General features: G+C 47.1%; 1 protein-coding gene across 10 annotated transcripts in view; it reads right to left on the reverse strand.

Moving 5' to 3' along the window:
• Positions 1-21,811, reverse strand: part of mrtfba (myocardin related transcription factor Ba) — a 324,052-nt gene that overhangs the window by 190,146 nt on the left and 112,095 nt on the right. Inside the window, exon 5 of one of the 10 annotated variants that reach the window (XM_072481792.1) lies at positions 16,127-16,227. The exons of the other annotated variants lie outside the window; for them this stretch is intronic. The gene's annotated coding sequence lies outside the window, so the exon portion shown is untranslated. The remainder of the gene's footprint in view (positions 1-16,126; positions 16,228-21,811) is intronic. 10 annotated transcript variants of the gene reach the window in all.

Genomic DNA, 21,811 nt, shown 5'->3' on the forward strand with positions numbered 1-21,811 from the left:
ACACAAAATCATTGTAGATTTTTGAGGAAAAAGTGTGAAATAAACATTTTATTTTCAGCAAGGCAAAAAGGTTTTTCAATATTGAGTCCAATTTTTAAATGTAGAATTTCCTTCTGGAGGAAACCTTGCCAATTTCTTTCAATAACTTTATCTAATTAAACTGAAACATCCACAGACAGTGTTTGGCACTCACTGACAGCCTGTCTATTGTAGTAAGATCTTGTATCATAGTGCTAAAGTCCCTTTACTTCGCTCATCAGATCACAGAATTCTCAGTTGTTACATTTTTGATTTTTCAGTAACAAAAACCACATTCCATTAAAATAAGGTTGCGCGGTGAACAGCTAAAATGCCAGCTCCTCACCTAGTGGAGTGGTGTCTCGACAACAATCTCTCCCTCAATGCCAGCAAAACTAAAGAGCTGGTCATCGGCAAAGTATCGCACACACCCCTGTCAGCATCAACGGGGCCGAGGTGGAGATGGTGGATGTGGTGATATACATCACTGTAAGTACACAAAGGGTTAATGTACATACACTACACCTAGCTAGACACTAGAGGGAGCACCAGAGACATGACACACAGACATTCAACCAATAGGTCAGTAAGATAGGACACGACCAATGGACATTCAAGATACACATAGAGGTGACACTACCACAGGAGGGCATTGCACCAACCCATATAAAAGGACACAGCACACATGCTCAGTCTCTTTCCAGTGGAGACACTCAAGTGAGTACAGGCACAGGGTTGATTGAACATCACACCCGCCACGTGGATTGTAACAGACTGGTTTGTCAGTCTGAGTAGCTATAGAAGGATTAACAGTAGAGTCGAATCCAAGTAGGAGAATTGTTAACAGTAATAAATGTGTTAAAGCTATCTCCAAGTCTGAACCTTCCTTTGTCAGAGTGCACATCAAGGAAGCAGCTTACGCTACGTCAAGAGCATAACAAAACATGGTACCAGTGAGTAACTGTTTAAATCCATATAGTTACAACTCAGCAAACAGTGACAACCAGCAGCAGCACCCAGGCAAGATGATCGAGATTCCGGTTCCACAGTGGCTCAGGTGCCACGGTAATCTCAGTGCCAACTGGCGTGCATTCAGGCAAAGGTTTGAGATCTTACTGGTAGCAGCCGACCTACAAGACGTGGCCGATGCTGAAAAGACAGAGCTTCTGCTCACCATCGCGGGTGCCAGAGCAGAAGAAATCTTCAAAACATTCAAGTTCTCCAAAAGGCAAAACAGGAGCGACTTCCAGGCAGTCTTGGACAAATTCGAACAATACTGCGAGGAAAACACAAACAAACCAACAGAAAACGGTAAGCGAGCTCGTGGACAGCCTCCACGATAGAAGCAACGCATGACTCCAGTGCACAGTCCTTGCATGAACAAGACCATGAGGGTCTAGCAACCTCCTCTGAGCAACCAGAAGCAGACGATGCAGGTCTGCCACACTCAGATGAACAACAAAGCGACTATGACAGTCCACCCAGATTGTTCTAGCCACCAGAAGAAGACTGACAGTCTACCCAGCTCAAGTGAACGACGAGAAGACACTGAGGCTCTACCCACTGTCTGTGAGACAAGTGACGACGGCATCCCACTTCCCATACAAGATATGCAATGTGACAGACCTCAGCTAGTGTGTACAGAGGCACTCGACAATCACAGTGAGACTACTGGTGACTCCGGTGACACCATGTTACTTCAAACCTCATTCGCTCGAGCCTCTCCACAAGCAAATGCATTCCTGAATGTTTTGACTGCGGATGAGGAGCATCACAAAACTTCAGAAGATTCAAGTGAACCTGAAATGACTCCGGACGGGGAGCATCAAGAAATCTCAGCTGGCTCAAGTGAACCTGCAGTGACTCCGGACGGACAGCGTCAAGAAACCAAAGCTGATTCAGGTGAACCAGAAAGGGCTCCAGACGGGGAGCATCGACAAGCCAAAACTGACTCAGGTGAAACAGACCAGACTCCAGACGGGGAGCATCGACAAGCCAAAGCTGATTCACGTAAGCCGGACATGACTCCAGACGGGGAGCGCCGCGAACTCAGTGACGGCACGCTCAAGGAAACAGCAGATGCCACGAAGGACGCTGACACGAGTAACTGTGGAAGGACTCGTATTATCCACAGAGTGTGGTCCTTGAGCGCAGCAAACACTGCAACAAAACTAACCAACAAACCAACAACATCAAAGACAATAACAAGAAGCGTACCAAAGACACCAACGTCGACAACAAGCACGACAAAAACAACACCAATGGAACTACGACTGGTACGACATGGTACAACTTTGCAAATGAGGGACACTGTTACTGCTCAGCTCAGTATAATGGCATACCATGGCAGGACGATGCAATCGTACCAATTCACGTTTGCTGCACTACCAACAGGCAACCTGGCTTTCAGGACAGATGCCATCAAGAATTGCTACCATAAGCATCGAAAAAAAAAAAGACACAGACTCCAAATCAGTCAATGAAGTGATTTGAACACTTGAACACCTCCGGATGACCAAACACCAGGACACTGATGGCGTTCACAAGGGAATGACAACGTCACCATTGACACTTCTATACCAGACCACATAAATTCATTAAATATGGACTCATAACTTTTATTTTGTATTGTCTTATCCTCAAAGTCATCGCAACTATGATTTAGTCTTGTATCATATTGGATAGTCATCACAGTTATCATAACTTGTACATAGCATCACTTATCTACCTAGTTTGTTCAATTATCTTTAATACTACAGAAAATATGTAACACAAGAAAAGGGGGGGATGTGGTGATATACACCACTGTAAGTACACAAAGGGTTAATGTACATACACTACACCTAGCTAGACACTAGAGGGAGCACCAGAGACATGACACCCAGACATTCAACCAATAGGTCAGTAAGATAGGACACGACCAATGGGCATTCAAGATACACATAGAGGTGACACTACCACAGGAGGGCATTGCACCAACCCATATAAAAAGGACACAGTACACATGCTCAGTCTCTTTCCAGTGGAGACACTCAAGTGAGTACAGGCACAGGGTTGATGGAACATCATACCCACCACGTGGATCGTAGCAGACTGGTTTGTCGGTCTGAGTAGCTATAGAAGGATTAACAGTAGAGTCGAATCCAAGTAGGAGAATCGTTAACAGTAATAAATGTGTTAAACCTATCTCCAAGTCTGAACCTTCCTTTGTCAGAGTGCACATCAAGGAAGCAGCTTATGCTACATCAAGAGCATAACAAAACAGTTGACAGCTTCAAATTCCTGGATGTGCACATCACCAAAGATCTGTTCTGGTCCGCCCACATCGATGCTACCACCAGAAAGCACAACAGCGTCTATACTTCCTCAGAAAACTAAGGAAATTCGGCATGTCCACATTGACTCTTACCAACTTTTACAGGTGCACCATAGAAAGCACCATATCTGGCTGCATCACAGTCTGGTATGGCAACTGCTCAGCCCAGGAACGCAAGAATCCTCAGAGAGCCATGACCACAGCCCAGTCCATTACACAAACCCGCCTCCCATCCATTGACTCTGTCTACACCTTTCTCTGCCTTGGGAAAGCGGGCAGCATAATCAAAGAACCCTCTCACCCGGCTTACTCACTCTTCCAACTTCTTCCATCGGGCAGGAGATACAAAATGCTAAGAACACGCACAAACAGACTCAAAAACAGCTTCTTCCCCAGTTACCAGACTCCTAAATGACCCTCTTATGGACTGATCTGATTAATACTACACTCCTGTATGCTTCACCCAATGCCGGTGTCGATGTATTTACATTATGTACCTTGTGTTGTCCTATTACCTATTTTCTTTTCCAAGTACTAAATGATCTGTTTAAGCAGAAAAATACTTTTCACTGTACCTCAGTACATGTGACAATAAACAAATCCAATCCAATACCCTTAAAAATAAAACTCCAGCCTTCAAAAAAATTATAAGCAAGCGAAAATATCCTCACTGCACATATAATCCATCAATAGAAAAGTGATTACTTCATAAAAGTCACTTCAGGATTTATAACTGGATTGGGCACAGTCTGTGCAATATTTACAGGATTTCCATTAACCAGGCTCAAATTAGAAATGGCACAATGTCACGCAATCTCACTTACAAACCAATAAAGTAGTAAGTTGCATTTATATAGTGCCTTTCATGACCCCTGGACATCCCAAAGCACCTCATTGCCAATGAAGTGTAGTCACTGTTGGAATGTAGGAAGCACAACAGCCAATAATTACAGAAAGATTCCATAAACAGCAATGTGACAATTACCGGATCAACTATTTTGGTTATGTTGGTTGAAGGATAAACATTGACCAGGACAATGGGAGGACTCCCCTAATCTTATTTGTATCGCGCTTCTTCACGTATACTCGAGAGGGCAGACAGATTCTCAGTTTAATATTTGATCCAAAAGATGGCATTTCCCAGTAGCACAGTTCTCTCGGTGTTGCACTGGGATTACTAATGCAGATTTAGTACTCAAATATCTGGAATGAGTTAGGGGCGGCATGTGGCGCAGTGGTTAGCACTGGGACTCTGCTGCTGAGGACCCGGGTTTGAATCCCGGCCCTGAGTCACTTGTCCGTGTGGAGTTTGCACATTCTCCCCGTGTCTGCGTGGGTCTCACCCCCACAACCCAAAGATGTGCAGGGTAGGTGGATTGACCACGCTAAATCCCCCCTTAATTGGGAAAAAAAAAAATAATAATTGGCTACTCTAAATTTTACAACAAAAAATCTGGAATGAGACTAAGTCCATTACCTAAGAGGCAAAATGACCATGACTGAGCCACAGCAGCCGGGCGAATGTAAATGATCCAAGGTTCAGCGAAAAGCCAGGGTACCCAAGAAGTATCGTTCCCATTGACTTTGAGAATGAATAAGTTACAGTTTATCACCTAGCTTAAGGTCCATGATACCACAGCAAAAAAGCACCCCGAGTGTTGAATTAAAATCCTTTAGTCTGGAGGGGGTCAGGGGTCGAGCATGTGGCTGTGATAATGTGACATTGGTGCAGCAGGAATTGTCTGGTGTTTATTGGAACAATAGTCAAGCTTACAGGTGCTGGATGTTTCTGACAGTGGTTCAATGAAAAGTATTTCAATGTCCAATGTCAGTATCTTCTTAAAAGTCCTATCAGCGCAAAGCAAAATAAAAAATTGAGGATTTAATAAGCTATTCAAGCTCGACTCTCTTTTTTGATTTAATTACGGTTTTGGAACTAGACCCGTGTACAATTCTGGCCTTGGGTGTCTGTGTGGAGTTTCCACTTTCTCCCTGTGTCGGCGTGGGTTTCTTCCGGGCGCTCCGGTTTCCTCCCACAGTCCAAAGATGTGCAGATTAGGTGGAGGAGCCTTGTTAAATTGCTCCTTAGTGCCCAGTGATGGGCAGGTTAGGCGGGGTTATGGGGATAGGGCAGAGCTGTGGACCTAGATAGGGCGCTCTTTCAGGGGGTCGGTGCAGACCCGATGGGCTGAATGGCCTCCTTCTGCACTACAGGGATTCTGTCTCAAGATTGGCCACTATCTTCAATGCACAAGATAGAGTGGACAGTAGAAGCATTTGCAGTTTATATTATTGCTTTTAGTCGGGGAGAAAGCAATTAGGAAAAACCTTCTCATTCCAGCACTTGGAACCCTGCCACATTGGCTATCAAACCTGGAAAATGACCAACGCATTTGACGTCAGTAACGAGTCTGAGTCATTGAGTACTTTCATAGGCTGTAGTTATTTTACAGAAATAACTCTGCAGACAGTTTGCGAGACAGCTGGTCTGGGGCAGCACTAAAGTTCTGTAACTACCCAAGAAAAGCTCTCCCATGGTTCAAAAGGTAGACATAGTCTTAGCCCTTTGGTGGCAAGGTCCAAAGCCCAATCCTGATAATCACCGAGCTATCTGTTCCTGACCAGGACAGCAGCTCGGACATGTGGCCTCAGTGGCTTCACAGCGCCAGTGTCCCAGGTTCGATTCCCCGCTGGGTCATTGTCTGTGCGGAGTCTGCACGTTCTCCCAGCGTCTGCGTGGGTTTTCTCCGGGTGCTCCGGTTTCCTCCCACAGTCCAAAGATGTGCAGGTTGGCGGTTTGGTCATCCTAGAATTGTCCAAAAAGGTTAGGAGGGGTTACTGGGGATAGTGTGGAAGTGAGGGTTTAAGTGGGTCGGTGCAGACTCGATGGGCCGAATGCCCTCCTTCTGCATTGTATGTTCTATGCTCTATGTCAAGGCTCAGATCTGAAAAATGCAAATTTGGGCCATCGCTATGTGGAGAAGCAAATCCAGGTTGTTACAGTCCCAGTTGATGTTATAACTTTTGTTTATATTCATTTCTTTTTTTTTTTTTAAATAATATTTTATTGAAAATTTTTGGTCAACCAACACAGTACATTGTGCATCCTTTACACAACATTGTAACAATACAGATAATAATGACCTTTTTTAAATTTAAACAAAAACAACAACAAATAAATAAATATTAAATAACAAAAAGAAAAACTAGCCCTAATTGGCAACTGCCTTGTCTCAGGCCACACCCCCCCCATCCCCCCCCCCCCCCAAGTCCTGGGCCGCTGCTGCTGCCTTCTTTGTTCTCCCCTATCTATCTTTCCGCAAGATATTCGACGAACGGTTGCCACCGCCTAGTAAACCCTTGAGCCGACCCCCTTAGGACGAACTTAATCCGCTCTAACTTTATGAACCCCGCCATATCATTTATCCAGGTCTCCACCCCCGGGGGCTTGGCTTCTTTCCACATTAGCAATATTCTGCGCCGGGCTACTAGGGACGCAAAGGCCAAAACATCGGCCTCTTTCGCCTCCTGCACTCCCGGCTCTTGTGCAACCCCAAATATAGCCAACCCCCAGCTTGGTTCGACCCGGACTCCTACTACTTTTGAAAGCACCTTTGTCACCCCCATCCAAAACCCCTGTAGTGCCGGGCATGACCAAAACATATGGGTATGATTCGCTGGGCTTCTCGAGCACCTCGCACACCTATCCTCCACCCCAAAAAATTTACTGAGCCGTGTTCCAGTCATATGTGCCCTGTGTAATACCTTAAACTGAATCAGGCTTAGCCTGGCGCACGAGGACGACGAGTTTACCCTGTTTAGGGCATCTGCCCACATCCCCTCCTCAATCTCCTCCCCTAGCTCTTCTTCCCATTTCCCTTTTAGTTCGTCCATCATAGTCTCCCCTTCGTCTCTCATTTCCCTATATATATCCGACACCTTACCGTCCCCCACCCATTTCTTTGAGATGACTCTGTCCTGCACCTCTTGTGTCGGGAGCTGCGGGAATTCCCTCACCTGCTGCCTCGCAAAAGCCCTCAATTGCATGTACCTGAATGTATTCCCTTGGGGCAACCCATATTTCTCGGTCAGCGCTCCCAGACTCGCAAACTTCCCATCCACAAATAGATCTTTCAATTGCGTTATACCTGCTCTTTGCCACATTCCATATCCCCCATCCATTCCCCCCGGGGCAAACCTATGGTTGTTTCTTATCGGGGACCCCCCCAGTGCTCCGGTCTTTCCCCTATGTCGTCTCCACTGTCCCCAAATCTTCAGTGTAGCTACCACCACCGGACTCGTGGTATAGTTCCTTGGTGAGAACGGCAATGGGGCTGTCACCATAGCCTGCAGGCTGGTCCCCCTACAGGACGCCCTCTCTAATCTCTTCCACGCCGCTCCTTCCTCCTCTCCCATCCACTTACTCACCATTGAAATATTAGCGGCCCAATAATACTCACTTAGGCTCGGTAGTGCCAGCCCCCCCCTATCCCTACTACGCTGTAAGAATCCCTTCCTCACTCTCGGAGTCTTCCCGGCCCAAACAAAACCCATAATACTCTTTTCTATCCTTTTGAAAAAAGCCTTCGTGATCACCACCGGGAGACACTGAAACACAAAAAGGAATCTCGGGAGGACCACCATCTTAACTGCCTGCACCCTCCCTGCCATTGACAATGCTACCATGTCCCATCTCTTGAAATCTTCCTCCATCTGTTCCACCAACCGCGTCAAATTTAGCCTGTGCAATGTGCCCCAATTCTTAGCTATCTGGATCCCCAGGTAACGAAAGTCTCTTGTTACCTTCCTCAACGGTAGGTCTTCTATTTCTCTACTCTGCTCCCCTGGATGCACCACAAACAGCTCACTCTTTCCCATATTCAATTTATACCCTGAAAAATCCCCAAACTCCCCAAGTATCCGCATTATTTCTGGCATCCCCTCCGCTGGATCCGCCACATATAGTAGCAGATCATCCGCATATAAAGATACCCGGTGTTCTTCTCCTCCCCTAAGTATTCCCCTCCATCCCTTGGAACCTCTCAGCGCTATCGCCAGGGGCTCAATCGCCAGTGCAAACAGTAATGGGGACAGAGGACATCCCTGCCTTGTCCCTCTATGGAGCCGAAAATATGCCGATCCCCGTCCATTCGTGACCACACTTGCCACTGGGGCCCTATACAACAGCTGCACCCATCTAACATACCCCTCTCCGAACCCAAATCTCCTCAACACCTCCCACAGATAATCCCACTCCACTCTATCAAATGCTTTCTCGGCATCCATCGCCACTACTATCTCCGTTTCACCCTCTGGTGGGGCCATCATCATTACCCCTAACAACCTCCGTATGTTCGTGTTCAGCTGTCTCCCCTTCACAAACCCAGTTTGGTCCTCATGAACCACCCCCGGGACACATTCCTCTATTCTCATTGCCATTACCTTGGCCAAGACCTTGGCATCTACATTGAGGAGGGAGATTGGTCTGTAGGACCCGCATTGTAGCGGATCCTTTTCCTTCTTTAAAAGAAGCGATATCGTTGCTTCTGACATAGTCGGGGGCAGTTGTCCCCTTTCCTTTGCCTCGTTGAAGGTCCTCGTCAGTAGCGGGGCGAGCAAGTCCAAATATTTTCTGTAAAATTCAACTGGGAATCCGTCCGGTCCCGGGGCCTTTCCCGTCTGCATGTTCCTAATTCCTTTCACCACTTCTTCTACCGTGATCTGTGCTCCCAATCCCATCCTTTCCTGCTCTTCCACCTTGGGAATTTCCAGCCGATCCAAAAACTCCATCATTCTCTCCCTCCCATCCGGGGGTTGAGCTTCATACAATTTTTTATAAAATGTCTTAAACACTTCATTCACTCTCTCCGCTCCCCGCTCCGTCTCTCCATCTTCGTCTCTCACCCCCCCTATTTCCCTCGCTGCTCCCCTTTTCCTCAATTGGTGTGCCAGCAATCTGCTCGCCTTCTCTCCATATTCATACTGTACACCCTGCGCCTTCCTCCATTGTGCCTCTGCAGTGCCTGTGGTCAGCAAGTCAAATTCCACATGCAGCCTTTGCCTTTCCCTATACAGTCCCTCCTCCGGTGCTTCCGCATACTGTCTGTCCACCCTCAAAAGTTCTTGCAACAACCGCTCCCGTTCCTTACTCTCCTGCTTCCCTTTATGTGTCCTTATTGATATCAGCTCCCCCCTAACCACCGCCTTCAACGCCTCCCAGACCACTCCCACCTGAACCTCCCCATTGTCATTGAGTTCCAAGTACTTTTCAATGCATCCCCTCACCCTTAAGCACACCCCCTCATCCGCCATTAGTCCCATATCCATTCTCCAGGGTGGACGCCCTCTTGTTTCCTCCCCTATCTCCAAGTCTACCCAGTGTGGGGCATGATCCGAAATGGCTATAGCCGTATATTCCGTTCCCCTCACCCTCGGGATCAATGCCCTACCCAACACAAAAAAGTCTATGCGTGAATAGACTTTATGGACATAGGAGAAAAACGAGAACTCCTTACTCCTAGGTCTACTGAATCTCCACGGGTCCACCCCTCCCATCTGCTCCATAAAATCCTTAAGCACCTTGGCTGCTGCCGGCCTCCTACCAGTCCTGGACTTCGACCTATCCAGCCTTGGTTCCAACACCGTGTTAAAGTCTCCCCCCATTATCAGCTTTCCGGTCTCTAGGTCTGGGATGCGTCCTAGCATTCGCCTCATAAAATTGGCATCGTCCCAATTCGGGGCATACACGTTTACCAACACCACCATCTCTCCCTGTAATTTGCCACTCACCATCACGTATCTGCCCCCGTTATCCGCCACTATAGTCTTTGCCTCGAACATTACCCGCTTCCCCACTAATATAGCCACCCCCCTGTTTTTCGTATCCAGCCCCGAATGGAACACCTGCCCTACCCATCCTTTGCGCAACCTAACCTGATCTATCAGTTTCAGATGCGTTTCCTGTAACATGACCACATCTGCTTTAAGTTTCTTAAGGTGTGCGAGTACTCGTGCCCTCTTTATCGGCCCGTTAAGCCCCCTCACGTTCCACGTGATCAGCCGAGTTGGGGGGCTTCCCACCCCCCCCCCTTGCCGGTTAGCCATCATCTTTTTCCAGCTTCTCGCCCAGTTCCCACGCGGCTGTATTTCTCCCAGACGGTGCCCCCCCGCCCATCCTTTCCCGCACCCACTCCCCCCTTTCCCCAGCAGCAGCAACCCAGTAATTCCCCCCTCCCCCCCCCCCCCGCTAGACCCCCCGCTAGCGTAATTACTCCCCCCATATTGCTCCCAGAAGTCAGCAAACTCTGGCTGACCTCGGCTTCCCCCCGTGATCCCGGCTCGCCCCGTGCGGCGCCCCCTCCTTCCTGCTTCTCTATTCCCGCCATAATTATCATAGCGCGGGAACCAAGCCCGCGCCTCTCCCTCGGCCCCGCCTCCCATGGCCAACGCCCCATCTCCTCTCCCTCCCCACCTCCCCCCATCACCACCTGTGGGAGAAAGAAAAGTTACCATACCGCAGGATTAATCATACAATCCCTCTTCGCGCCCCCCCCCCCACTCGTCCCACCACTTTGTCCAAACGTTCATTTTCGTAGTCCAATCATTCCAATTTTTCTTCTACAATAAAAGTCCACGCTTCATCCGCCGTCTCAAAGTAGTGGTGCCTCCCTTGATATGTGACCCACAGTCTTGCCGGTTGCAGCATTCCAAACTTTATCTTTTTTTTGTGAAGTACCGCTTTGGCCCGATTAAAGCTCGCCCTCCTTCTCGCCACCTCCGCACTCCAATCTTGATAGACGCGGATCACCGCGTTCTCCCATTTACTACACCGAGTTTTCTTCGCCCATCTAAGGACCATTTCTCTATCCTTAAAACGGAGAAATCTCACCACTATGGCTCTGGGAGCTTCTCCTGCTCTCGGTCCTCGCACCATAACTCGGTATGCTCCCTCCACCTCCAACGGACCCGTCGGGGCCTCCACTCCCATTAACGAGTGCAGCATCGTGCTCACATATGCCCCGACGTCCGCCCCCTCCACACCTTCAGGAAGGCCAAGAATCCTCAAGTTGTTCCTCCTTGCGTTATTTTCCAGTGCCTCCAACCTCTCCACAGATCGTTTCTGGTGTGCCTCCTGTATCTCCGACTTCACCACCAGGCCCTGTATGTCGTTTTCATTCTCTGCTGCTTTCGCCTTCACGACCCGAAGCTCCTGCTCCTGGGTCTTTTGTTCCTCTTTCAGCCCTTCAATCGCCTGTAGTATCGGGGCCAACAACTCTTTCTTCATTTCCTTTTTTATCTCCTCCACGCAGCGTTTCAAAAACTCTTGTTGTTCAGGGCCCCATATGAAACTGCCACCTTCCGACGCCATCTTGGTTTCTGCTTGCCTTCCTTGCCGTTGTTCCAAAGGATCCGCTGCAATCCGGCCACTTTCCTCTCCTTTTTCCATCCGTGTCCAGGGGGAACACCCTTCTGGTTTACCGCACGGTGTTTTCAGCCGTTAAAATTGCCGTTGGGGCTCCTATCAAGAGCCCAAAAGTCCGTTTCACAGGGAGCTGCCGAAACGTGCGACTCAGCTGGTCATCGCCGCACCCGGAAGCCGTTTATATTCATTTCTTACGGGGTCTGGGTGCCGCTGGCGAGACCAATATTTGTTGCACATCCCTAATTGCCCTTCAGAGAAGGCGGTGAGCTGCTTTCTTGAACCACTGCATTTCATGTAGTGTAGGTACATTTACTGTGTTATTAGAGAGGGAGTTCCAGGATTTTGGCCCAGTGAAATGAAGGAACGTCGATATATTCCCAAGTCAGGGTGGTGATTGACTTGGAGGGGAACCTCCAGGTGGTGGTGTTCCCTTGTATCTGCTGCCTATGTCCTTCTAGACGGTAGTGGTCATGGGTTGGGAAGGAGCTACCTAAGGAGCCTTTGTGAGTTCCTGCAGTACATCTTGTAGATGGTACACACGGCTGTGCGGTGGTGGAGGGTTTGAATGTTTGTGGATGGGGTGCCAATCAAGCGGACTGCTTTGTCCTGGATGGTGTTGAGCTTCTTGAGTGTTGTTGGAGCTGCACTCATCCAGGTAAGTGGGGAGTATTCCATTACACTCCTGACTTGTGCCTTGTAGATGGTGGACAGGCTTTAGGGTGTCAGGAGGGAAGTTGTTCGTCACAGAATTCCTAGCCTCTGATCTGCTCTTGTAGCCACAGTATTTATTTGGCTAGTTCAGTTCAGTTTGTGGTCAATGATAACCCCCAGGATGTTTATAGTGGGGGATTAAGTGATGGCCATGCCATTGAATGTCATGTGGTGATTGTTTGATTCTCTCTTATTGAAGATGGTCATTGTCTGGCACTTGTGTGGCGCGAATGTAACTTGCCACTTGTCAGCCCAAGCCTGTATATTGTCCATCTCATGCTGCATTTAGACATGGACTGCTTCATTATCTGAGGAGTCATGAATGCTGCTAAACATTATGCAGTCATCCGCAAACATCCCAATTTCTTGGATGGAAGGTCGCTGATAAAGCTGAAAATGGTTGGGCCCAGGACACGACTCTGAGGAACTCCTGCAGTGATGTCCAGGGCCTGAGATTATGAAACGTGAAAACTTGAATTATTATACAATATTCCTTTACCCCCCCCCCCCCCCCCCAGTTTAACAGATACACATCAATATTTAGATTAACACGGATTACAAAGTACATTTTAAGCTATAATGTCCCATTAACACAGTCTCATTTAAGCACACAGACTGGCTGTAGTCAAATACACACACTCTGCTCTGTACTCAAGTTATTGCCTGTGGTTATCTCCATAGAATCCCTCCCAGATGAATGTCACACGAGAGCTTCCAAACCCCACTCCAAAATACATGCTTTAAACTCTTGTCTCGTATTAATAATAATGCTTCCCCTTGGCGGTTTGAATTCCGAAATCCAGACCAAGTTTTCCAAATTACATTTTTAAACAAAGATTCCGCTCCACTGTTAACAGCGAATCCAGTCCAGGAATTGACAACAACCCTTTTAGGATTTATTTGTCTTGACTGCTGAGCAAACTGCTCACAATTGCTTTAACTCTTGATTCCCAGACTGTATGACAATGGCATCAGACATTGGTTTTACCTTTAATGGCTGCTGTCCGACTTTGAAACTTGGGCACAATTTGACCACCGTGTTGCACCTGGTGCGGATCTGGGTGCGCCGCCTAACTAGCGGAAAAGGACAAAATCGAGGTTTGTGCCTGGCAACCCGGCCACACAAGCATTGTTGGTCTTTTGAGCAGATGACTGACAGCATTGCCATAGGAGACTCTTGTCTGAACAAAGACATATTGTGGCACCTGTGCCATGTCCTTGAGATCTTGGCACAGTGTGAAGGAGGACGACACTCCCGCCCGGTGGCCATTGAGGTCACTGCAGCCTTTAACGCTTATGCCATGGTTCATTGCAGGACTTAAGCGGGAACTTGTGTGGCATTTCACAAGCTACAGCCCACAAGTACATTCGTGATGTCACGGATGTCCTGTATGCCTGGGCAACTGACTATAGCAACTTTGAGTTGGACCAAGCCCACCAAGATGCCTGGGCTGCAGGATTCTCCGCCATCGCCAGGATGTCCCAGGTAATTGATGACACTTGATGCCTTGCACGCACTGGGCATCAGGTGTGACCTTCATTAACAGAAAGGGTCTCCACTCCCTGGATGATCAACTTGTGTGCGACCACCTCCTCCAGATCATGCATGTGTACACACGCTTTGCAGGGAGCATGCATGACCGTTACATCCTGGGACAGCCAGAGATCCCTGGCATCTTCGAGGATCACCCCAGGATGACGTGTTGGCTCATGGGGATAAGGGGTACCTAACGAGGTCCTGGCTGATGACAGTGTAGAGGCCGGAGACAGAGGCGGGGACACGATATAACGAGGTCCATGTTGTCGCTCGTGCATTGGCCTGCTCAAAATGTGGTACCGATGCCTGGACCGCTTTGGTGATGCACTGCAGTACCCCCCTCAAGGTCTCCTGCTTTGTGGTGGGTTGCTGTGCTTTCCACAGCAGCGAGGCAACATGCTGGAAGAGGACGAAGAGAAGGAACATGTGATCTTGCCTGAGGAAGTGGACCAGGAGAGGATGGTGGATGAACCCAGGAAGGACGCAGTGATGGAGCCGAAGAGTGCAGGACAGGTGGCGGCAAGGGTTTGGCATGCCCAGAGGACGAGGGAGGCCATCATGCTCGCCCAATACTTTTGTCAGTCAATTCACTCTCTCCCCCGCCCCATTCCCTTCCTATTCCTTGATCCTCTCACCCTACAGAGGTCAACACAGGATGGGGGGTGCAGGGAGGCCTGCTATGATGATTAACATGACAGAGGCTTTGCATGCATCGGGTACGACATGTTTTAATAGTGAACATTTGACGTTTGCATTCCTCTTAGCTACACAGTGACCCCTCACCCTTCTTGATCTTACATCATCTAGTGTTACATCTAGGTACGTCTCTAGGATGCATATCAGGGGTAAGGCAGGAGGCTTTCTGCACTCTGGTCTTTCTGGCAGATGTGCAGATGTCCTCAGATGGGTCTGGAATCGTCAGAAGGCCCCGACCGACTTAGCGGTTTCACTGGCATTGCTGGCCACCCTGCTCTGCCCACTGCCCTGAGATGCGCCAGTGTCAGGAGAGGGGGAGATTTGGAAGAACTGGGGATCGCCTTCATCTCCGTGGTGGCAGGCCATGGGTTGGCCTCCAGCACATTCTTCCCCGGACGGTGCCGGTAGGACCCAGGTGGTCTCCATGGGACTCCAGAGCAAGCTCTGCTAGTCCTGGCAGTTTTTCATTGGCTGCACCATGGTGTCAACGCCTTCAGCAATGGTCTCATGCTCTGCAATGTCCTGGCAATGTCCATCTGCATGTAGGACAGAATGTCAAGGCCTTCAGCCATGGCAATCATGGTAATCACAGACTGCGCCATGCCATGACACCACCACTCAAGATGCTGACATAGTGCTCCAGACTTTCCACTGCAGTCGTCACCCTGGCAACATGCGGCCTCGGTGCCACACATGTATAACCACTGGTGGAAGGTGGTTATAATAGCTGTGGCATCTCGATGGTGGTCTCCTCTTGAGCTCTCCTCACAGATGGCGCGGCGCCATCAGATGGAGATCTTGCGAGAGAACGGACATGTGGTCAGCGAGAAGGATCATTTTGTCTGACATGAACAACTCACTTAGGCGACATGGGTGAAGGGGCAATGGATACTCAAGTCGCTGTTGAGCCAAGAGTCTGGCAAATCAGACGGCTAGACAGCCAGTATTGGCGAGAAGCTCGTGGGAGCTACTTTCTGGCACTAAGTGCTGTTAAATATGGGTCGCTATCTGACCAATGCGGCTATCGAGAAACACCCTGCCAATCACACCCAAATGACACTTAAAGATTCTGTTAAATTGTACCCATGGTTACTGCAATTGTCTCTTTAACACAGAACACTTCATTTACTCTGCCTTGAATTCTCCTGAACCATACCTTGCTGTCTGTTCACCTAACTCTAGACTTCTTGGACACCTCACTTATTTTCTCTAATTTCTTTAATAAGCTGGACTTTAGATTTGCAGCATCTGTTTTCTTAAACGGTGCTCCATAGTATGGCTTTTCTTCTAGCAAGGCCGAGAGAAATGATCCCTCTCGAGCCTTCTAAAACCAATTGCTTCTAGCAGAGCTGAGAGACGTGCCTTCTCTCTCACTAGCGATCTCCAACTGCAATCAAATTCGCTAAAAACCGAAAAGCTTCTTTACCTCGGGTACTGCAGCAGTTCAAGAATTGAACTCGTCTCCACCTTCTGAAGGGCAACTTGGGGTGGGCAATAAATGCTAGCCTAACCTACGACGTCCACATCCTGTAAATGAATAGAAAGAAAACACTGCTGGTCTATTTACTTTTCATGCCATAGCCCTCTCTAAGCACAAAAGAAACAGTTGGGAATTAACAATTTCAGCTGTTGTTTTTAAATTAAGTTTGTGTTTTGAGAAAAAGTAGGTTTTAGTGTTTTGAAGTTTTTGCTTTCCTTACAGCAGATCATTCAATCAGCGATCAATTGCCATGAGCAAAATGTCTTTTGAACTATTTTGGCACCACTCCCACCAGACTCTGATCCAGGCACAAAAATACTCAAGACTTCCAGATGAACTTTAAGCTGACACATCTGGCGTGATTTTTAACTGGTGACATCATCTCGCCAGCTCTGCCTCTTCTGGAGGTGTCTGCATGGGTTGGGTTGAGTGCAGGGTCTTTGCAGAATTTGGGGACATGGAAAAGAGGGCAGGGATTCAGCAGAACTGGATCCCCCACCCCCAACAAGCTTTAAATCACATTTATTTAGAAATTTGCGGTGCAGCTTTCACTGCAACTAAAACAAAATTGGAGAACTTCTGTATAATTATTAACTCCCTCACTTAGCCCTCTAGCCAACCAACCCACACTGCATCTTTTAAATTTAATATGTTTCTCCTTTGTAGCCCGAGGTAATTTCAAACCAATTACTATACAGTTAACTTCTATCTGCCTCAGTAACGAGCCAAAACCCCTAAGCAACCCTGGTGTATTCAATTACACACATCAAAAGCAAGAGCGAACAAGCTATTTTGTTGCACCAAAAGATAATAGATCTGCAGGATACAGCTCAAGGTTCCAGCCTCCAAGCCTTTTCTCTTCAAAATATCATTTCCTGACAACATTCATTCTTAAGTAGTTATGGTACACTGAAATATGCAAGATGTTCACAAGTACTTCACAGGTCATTTAATGAAGAGTAATTCTCCTTTGAATGACACCACATGGGGCTGGGTGTCCCTGATCTTTTCCTTACAGAGTTGGGGTAGGTTGCAAATCCTGACCCTGCCCAGGTTCCTGGGTAAAGGGTGATAATCATGGCAGGCTAAGGTGGATTCTCACCAGAAACCCAGGAAGGTAAAGGTGTAATAGGATTAAGCTCACAGGAACTGGATCAAAGGTAAATTAAAGTGAGCACAGGGTCCTAAATGCTGGTCCAAGCATACACAGAAGAGCTCAGTTTCAGGGCATCAGCAGATGAGGCACTGTGTTGACTTGGACTTCGGGTTATTCACATTGCTACCCCTAGCTTGCATAGTTCCCTTGGGAGTCCCAGAGAACAGAAGTAACAGGGACAGGTAGGAGTAAAATGGGGTAGAAACCTAGATCCCTCCAGCATTTGCATGCACTGGGTGGGATAGAAAGGCCAGTGATGGTCCCAACAAGGGCAGAAAGGTAAGAAAAGTTATGCCATAAAGCAAGACACTGTTAGGTCTCAATCACCCGATTTCACCACTTTTACCACAGCTATCCTGGCTGGTATAGAAGATTCATCCAAAATCAGAGAAGAGCATTCTCCAAAAGGGTTTTCAGTCACTTCTCTCTTGACATCATGCAGAACATTTAACTGCATAGAGCTAGACAATATTGTATATTGTCCTTTCAGAGCAGAAGACTATGTTAAAACAAATGCAATGAAATGTAATTAAAAGCAGAATACAGTTTACGAAAAGAACCAAAGCAAAATCACGACAACTGTTCCCTGGTACAATGCCCATTGTAATACATCAACGAGAACAACCTGCCTTTTCTGAATTAGGGGCTAAATGTTCTCTGGTGCGTTCTCCAAGGCAACGAATACCTCAACTAATTAGAATCCACTTGCCAACCAATCAGCACCGTTTTCTCATACAGTATAAATTGTTGTTCCCTTTGAAATTTGGTATTCTTGTGTCTGCCCTGCCGAGTGCAAGGTGAAAAGCTTCAGCAGCATTTTTGGTAGTTTTTGCACAGCAAGTTCTGTAATTACAAACTACACAGTATCACAAGCTGATGTTTTGTATTTGTGCTGAAAGCAGACGGTGAAGAAACACTTTTTTAATATTCTTTATATTTGTTTCCAAGCCCTTCTTCATATTGCAGATGTGTAAAGTCATTAATGTTCTACTTGGTAGAATTTCAATATCACCAATGCCAGTTTTTGCTTTCAGCTCCTCTTCAATAGATTAGCCAATAAAGGGGCTGGTTTAGCAGAGTGGGCTAAATAGCTGGCTTGTAATGCAGAAGGCAGCAGCGCGGGTTCAATTCCCGTACCAGCCTCCCCGAACAGGCGCCGGAATGTGGCGACTAGGGGCTTTTCACAGTAACTTCATTGAAGCCTACTTGTGACAATAAGCGATTATTATTATTATTATTAATCATCCAAATGTAATCTAATATACACTCAATGCCAATCCACACACAATTCGATTGTAATGAACCCTTTAATCCATACGTAAGTGAAGCAGAAAACACTACAAGGTACTTACTCAACTTGCAGTTAAATAACACAGCTTTCAATTCATATCGTAGTACCTCAATTTACAAACTGCTTGCTACAAAAAATGCTATCTCTCGCCCTGACAGAACACTTATTGTGGTAGGTGGTGATAGTCTCAAACCTTGCATTAATTAGCTTTTCTACTTTCAATTCCTTTGCAGATGGTGAAGGACACTTTTCCTATTAAAATACCAGAACCATATAGTTTGGCAACACACAAATGACAAGGCACAGAATAGGATTGTCATTGCGCGTCTTCAAACCAGTCTATACTTTGATTCAGGAAGGACCATCATGCAAGTTGCACTTTGGCTTTTCTTTAAGCTTGGCAGAATAGAATGGTTCATTGCATTTTAAAGGTTTACTTTAGTGCTACTGGCAACTGTGCGAAAACTGTGGACTGGGAGATACGTTGGCCTGACTACAGCATTAAACAAATGTGGAAGTAGCCGTGAATGAGATCACACGAGATATCCCCCAAATAACCTGAAACAGCAGATTGATGCTGCGTTCTCCCTTACATCAATTTAACTAAAATGTAAATTCCATAAACACGACTTCCAAAGAGACTATTCCTTAAATATTGATGGCCCAGTGGCATATGTCTGATTCGAAAGAAGTAGAACCAGAAAGTTAACCTCTCTATAAAGGGCCTTAATCTTCATTGGAGCAAATTTTACATCATAAAAAGAATAACATACTGAGCAGAGTAAAATGAAAAAAAAAAAAAAAAAATGAAATGAAAATTGCTTATTGTCACAAGTAGGCTTCAAATGAAGTTACTGTGAAAAGCCCCTAGTCGCCATATTCCGGCACCTGTTCGGGGCAGCTGGTACGGGAATTGAACCGTGCTGCTGGCCAGCCTTGGTCTGCTTTAAAAGCCAGCGATTTAGCCTAGTGTGCTAAACCAGCCCTTAGAGGAGTAAAGGGAATGTGCACATTTTACAGATTATTAAATTTCTCCATGTAACAGAGAGGCAATAAAAGTTACGTAATAACGAGATACCAGGCACGACTGAAGAAAGTAAGCAAGTAGGAAAGTAAACACTTGTCAAGAGGAAGAAGGAGGCTTATGTAAAGATGAGACATGAAGGTTCAGTTAGGGTGCTCGAGAGTTACAAGTTAGCTAGGACGGACCTAAAGAGAGAGCTAAGAAGAGCCAGGAGGGGACATGAGAAGTCTTTGGCAGGTAGGATCAAGGATAACCCTAAAGCTTTCTATAGATATGTCAGGGATAAACGAATGACTATGGTAAGAGTAGGGCCAGTCAAGGACAGTAGTGGGAAGTTGTGCTTGGAGTCCGAGGAGATTGGCGAGGTGCTAAATGAATATTTTTCGTCAGTATTCACACAGGAAAAAGACAATGTTGTCGAGGACAATACTGAGATTCAGGCTACTAGACTAGAAGGGCTTGAGGTTCATAAGGAGGAGGTGTTAGCAATTCTGGAAAGTGTGAAAATAGATAAGTCCCCTGGGCCGGATGGGATTTATCCTAGGATTCTCTGGGAAGCTAGGGAGGAGATTGCGGAGTCTTTGGCTTTGATCTTTAAGTCATCTTTGTCTACAGGAATAGTGCCAGAAGACTGGAGGATAGCAAATGCTGTCCCCTTGTTCAAGAAGGGGAGTAGAGACAACCCCGGTAACTGTAGACCAGTGAGCCTAACTTCTGTTGTGGGCAAAATCTTGGAAAGGTTTAGAAGAGATAGGATTTATAATCATCTGGAAAGGAATAATTTGATTAGAGATAGTCAACACGGTTTTGTGAAGGGTAGGTCGTGCCTCAAACCTTATTAAGTTCTTTGAGAAGGGGCAGCACGGTAGCCTTGTGGATAGCACAATTGCTTCACAGCGCCAGGGTCCCAGGTTCGATTCAGGCTTGGGTCACTGTCTGTGCGGAGTCTGCACATCCTCCCCGTGTGTGCGTGGGTTTCCTCCGGGTGCTCCGGTTTCCTCCCACAGTCCAAAGATGTGCAGGTTAGGTGGATTGGCCATGATAAATTGCCCTTAGTGTCCAAAATTGCCCTTAGTGGTGGGTGGGGTTACTGGGTTATGGGGATAGGGTGGCGGTGTTGACCTTGGGTAGGGTGCTCTTTCCAAGAGCCGGTGCAGACTCGATGGGCTGAATGGCCTCCTTCTACACTGTAAATTCTATGTTCTATGACCAAACAGGTGGATGAGGGTAAAGCAGTTGATGTGGTGTATATGGGTTTCAGTAAAGCGTTTCATAAGGTTCCCCATGGTAGGCTACTACAGAAAATACAGAGGCATGGATTCAGGGTGATTTAGCAGTTTGGATCAGAAATTGGCTAGCTGGAAGAAGACAAAGGGTGGTGGTTGATGAGAAATGTTCAGACTGGAGTCCAGTTACTAGTGGTGCACCACAAGGATCTGTTTTGGGGCCACTGCTGTTTGTCATTTTTATAAATGACCTGGAGGAGGGCGTAGAAGGATGGGTGAGTAAATTTGCAGATGACACTAAAGTCGGTGGAGTTGTGGACAGTGCGGAAGGATGTTACAAGTTACAGAGGGACATAGATAAGCTGCAGCGCTGGGCTGAGAGGTGGCAAATGGCGTTTAATGCAGGAAAGTGTGAGGTGATTCATTTTGGAAGGAATAACAGGAAGACAGAGTACTGGGCTAATGGTAAGATTCTTGGCAGTGTGGATGAGCAGTGAGATCTCGGTGTCCATGTACATAGATCCCTGAAAGTTGCCACCCAGGTTGAGAGGGTTGTTAAGAAGGCATATGATGTGTTAGCTTTTATTGGTAGAGGGATTGAGTTTCGGAGCCATGAGGTCATGTTGCAGCTGTACAAAACTCTGGTGATGCCGCATTTGGAGTATTGTGTGCAATTCTGGTCGCCGCATTATAGGAAGGATGTGGAAGCATTGGAAAGGGTGCAGAGGAGATTTACCAAAATGTTGCCTGGTATGGAGGGAAGATCTTATGAGGAAAGGCTGAGGGACTTGAGGCTGTTTTCGTTAGAGAGAAGAAGGTTTAGAGGTGACTTAATTGAGGCATACAAGATGATCAGAGGATTGGATAGGGTGGACAGTGAGAGCCTTTTTCCTCGGGTGGTGATGTCTAGCACTAGGGGACATAGCTTTAAATT

Source organism: Scyliorhinus torazame, chromosome 17, assembly GCF_047496885.1.
Source record: "Scyliorhinus torazame isolate Kashiwa2021f chromosome 17, sScyTor2.1, whole genome shotgun sequence".
Lineage (NCBI taxonomy): Eukaryota > Metazoa > Chordata > Chondrichthyes > Carcharhiniformes > Scyliorhinidae > Scyliorhinus > Scyliorhinus torazame.